The sequence below is a fragment of the Solanum dulcamara genome, chromosome 3 (genome assembly GCF_947179165.1).
Source record: "Solanum dulcamara chromosome 3, daSolDulc1.2, whole genome shotgun sequence".
NCBI lineage: Eukaryota > Viridiplantae > Streptophyta > Magnoliopsida > Solanales > Solanaceae > Solanum > Solanum dulcamara.
In genome coordinates, this window is record NC_077239.1 from 49,613,895 (window position 1) to 49,618,050 (window position 4,156).

At 36.4% G+C, this 4,156-nt stretch overlaps 1 long non-coding RNA gene across 1 annotated transcript; it reads right to left on the bottom strand.

The window, feature by feature from the left end:
* Positions 1 to 209: 209 nt before the first annotated feature.
* Positions 210 to 2,448, bottom strand: LOC129881643 (uncharacterized). Its single transcript, XR_008765656.1, has 3 exons — positions 2,267 to 2,448; positions 1,361 to 1,402; positions 210 to 521 (listed from the first exon to the last, which is right to left on the bottom strand). It is a non-coding gene; the product is annotated as an uncharacterized LOC129881643 (long non-coding RNA).
* Positions 2,449 to 4,156: the final 1,708 nt, after the last annotated feature.

A 4,156-nucleotide genomic window follows, 5' to 3' on the forward strand; every position in this document is an offset into this window, starting at 1 on the left:
GAGAGGTAAGTGGTCATCCCAATTTCCTTTGAAGTCAAGCACATATTGTCACGACCTAGCCCCGTGACTAGTGTCCAAATTGGACCCTCGTATACACACATATTATCTATAGTCAATCGGCAATTAAGCATGATAAAGGATTATATGGGTAGCACGTTGTCTCAAACTGTTACTTATATATATACTAAAATCACCTATTTCTTGGGGAGTCTTAATTGTCAAAAATAAGATAACATAATATGTAAGCCGACAAGGCTTCCATTCTGAATGTAAACGTCCAAAAACATAAGTCATACTAGTACACCGGACAACATCTATATACAACCCACTCATATGTCTACAGACCTCTAAGAGAATTAACAATAGCATATGACGGGACAAGGCCCCGTCGTACCCCTAAATACACAAATATATACATTATAAGGATTAGTACCCAAAGTTTGGGCTCCGAGACAATGGAGCACTTCAAACCCGTTGAGTAGGATCCTAAGTTGGCGGCTCTCCAAAATGAGTATTTGTACCTGCAGGCATGAAATGCAGCCCCCCGAACAAAAGGGGGTCAGTACGAACTATGTACTGAGTATATAAAGCATAAAATACCGTAAAGGAGATCACATCTGAAATAAAGATTCAGGAGTCAAGTATCATAATCAATAAATCACTGTACCTATGTCTTATAAAATGAAGACATGCATATCATCATCATATATCGTACCTGGCCCGTTATGGGACTCGGTATCACAATTATATCAATATATCGTCATATGTATATATATACCATACCCGGCCCTCTAGCAAGGAACTCGGTGAATAGAGTAGTGTACACTGATACCGTACCCGGCCCATTATGGGACTCGGTGCCATAATCATATCGTCATATCATTATAATATCATATTATCATATCACGTACCCGGCCCTCTAGTAAGGGACTCGGTGAATAATGTAGTGGAATCCATACATGATAACATACCCGGCCTATCGTAGGACTCGGTGAATAATACCATAACAGCATGCACGAATAAGATATCATTAGCAACCTTGTGAAATTTAATCATTATCGGAGACTTAATAGAATAAGCAAAACAGACCATCATTTGAAAACCAAGACAATAGTCATTATAAATCACACTAATTATGGATTATACTAAAATATGAATTATACCACAACATGAGTTATACCAACTAGGATGGCTGGAATTATACACATGAGTCAAGACATAACAATATAAATTTTGAAAATCAAGAACGGTAGCCATCCGAGTATATCTACGAATAAGAGTTTCTTTGGAATTTAAGCATACGTCATTCGTTCGTTTCATATGGATCATGCCAAAAGAAGAAAATGTTAACTTTACATACCTTTAGCGTTTATACGTATATGTTGTCCAATATTGTCTCAACCTATATTAAAACGTTAAGCACTATGATTAAGCTATGGACAAGAATAAAACGTAGTCTATCGTTAGTAGGTTATTTCTAAAAAAAATTGGACAGCACCTCCCCTATACCGCTCACTTTTCCCACTTTCAAACCAGCCATATAATCATCAACCAACATCAACAATCCAAAATATTGACACAAAATAAGATTTATTATTCATGTTACCAAAGCAGTAAATTCGGAAAGTCAAGTACCTCACGTTGTATCTAAATTTTGAAAATGAAAACGGCAAAACTGGACTTTATAACCTTCATAAAACATTTATATCTCTGTCTTAAGTTTCCAATGCAAAAGAAATCAACTCAAAATTCATTTTCTACAAAGAGATATCATCAAAATACGAACAGCTATACATGAAGGAATTTTCAATCCAGAATCTGGACAGAATTTGTCTTATGATTCATGCTCAGTTTTTGACATAATAACAGCAGATATAGACTAAGACATAAACATAAGAGTTGTAGGTACGTGTATTATCTTTCCAAAACATGTTTAATATCTAAAATCGAAGGTCTACACAATGAGATATTCCAGAATTACTACCAGCTACTCAATTCCAAAAACGGGTTTGAACATTCAAAATCTTCATACACCTTTTTCCTCCAAATTCAAGAACAACAACTCATCAACAACATCAAAACAATATCAACCATTATTATACATCATCACTAACCTAATTTCATCCATTTAATCTACCTAAAACAACCCTTTAACCCATAAATCTCAACAAATCACCAAACTAGTTTATAACACTATTTTCTCCGTTCTAATCCGTTAAAACTCTAACTAAACTTGTTAACAATGAAAAGGAGACTTTAATATTACCTTGAATTTGCAGCACCACATAAAATCTTCTCCTTATTGGTTGATTTCTAGCTCAAATTGAAGCCAACACGACGTACAACAATTTTCTCTTCATGAGCTTCGGATTTCGGGACTTAATTTTGGTCGGATTTGGGATTTTTCTCAAGAACTCCCTTTCTCTCTCTCTTTGGAAATTTCCAGAATTATGTGATCTTTGTATGAAGGAATAGTTACAAAAAATCAGATTTAATTTTATGGGTATTGGGCCTGACCCGAATTAGAATTGGGTTGGGCCGAATTCACTATTTAGTTTGGACTGTCAGATTTAAAACGTCTATATCTTATTACTCCGATATCACATTTCGTCCCACGACCTATGGTTGGAAAGATATTTCAATTATCTACAACTTTCATGTTGAGAGTTTTCCCAAATTCTCAAATTATAAAGAGGTTATGGCCTCCCGAAGTCAGCTTACCCGAAACGTAACTTTAAGAAAAACATATTTGATGGCTTCTATTTTGATTCGGCTTAAGGGTCCTTCTTGAGATGTATTTTACTACACATAATTTATTCATATAACTTGGCATCTACAACAAATCATGTCCTTTTAAAAATTCAAAATTAAAAGCCCTTGAATTTATAATCGTTAGCTTACGAATAATCCAAAATGCAAAAATACGGAATGTAACATTCTTCCCCCCTTTAGAACATTCGTCCTCGAATGTTAAACCCGCCTCATAAAGTCTTATAAGAAATTTGGGGGAATAGTCTTTTTTTTTTTTTTGCAACAACAAATAGTTTCATATGTCAATCAATATAATTAATCGAGAGGTTTAGATTACCTGTAGGCGTAGAAAACAAGTGAGGATACTTATCCTTCATCTCTTCCTCGGCTTCCCAGGTCATCTCTTCTCTATTGTTATTTTGCCATAATACTTTGACGGAAGCCACATCCTTAGTACGTAACCTTCTGACTTGGCGATCAAGTATAGCTATAGGGTTTTCCTCGTAAGAAAGCTCCTCCATCACCTGGATATCATCCATGGGGAATACTTTAGAAGGATCACCAATGCATTTGCGAAGCATCGACACGTGAAAAAAAAGGGTGCACTGCTTCCAAATCAGATGGTAGGTCCAACTCATATGCAACCTTGCCTATTCTACGAGTAACCTGATAAGGGCCAATGTAGCGCGGGCTAAGCTTTCCTTTCTTACCGAATCTCATTACCCCCTTCATGGGTGACACCTTCAAAAATACCCAATCACTAACCTGAAACTCTAAGGGTCGACGTCGATTATCTGCATATGATTTCTGTCAACTCTGGGCTGCTAATAACCTTTCCCGAATAAGCTTGACTTTATCAACAGCTTGTTGAATCATATCAGGTCCGATTAACTTAGCCTTACCAACATCAAACCAACCAATAGGTGACCTGCACTTCCTGCCATATAAAGCCTCATACGGTGCCATCTGAATGCTAGAATGGTAGCTGTTATTATAGGCAAACTCAATAAGTGGCAAATGGTCATCCCAAGTACCTCTAAAGTCAATAATACAGGCCCGTAACATATTTTCTAGCGTCTGAATAGTGCGTTCAGCTTGCCCATTAGTCTGAGGGTGAAATGCTGTACTAAGATTTATTTGTGTTCCCAATCCCTTCTGAAATGATCTCCAGAAGCTAGCTGTAAACTGAGCCCCTCTGTCTGAGATAATAGATATGGGAATCCCATGAAGTCTTACTATCTCTTTGATAAATAACCTCGCATAGTCCTCTATTGAATATGTAGTTCTAACTGAAAGAAAGTGGGTTGATTTTGTCAGCCTATCTACAATCACCCATATGGAATCATACTTCTGTGGAGTGCTAGGTAAGCCTGTAAAAAAAATCATATTAATTGCTTCCCAATAT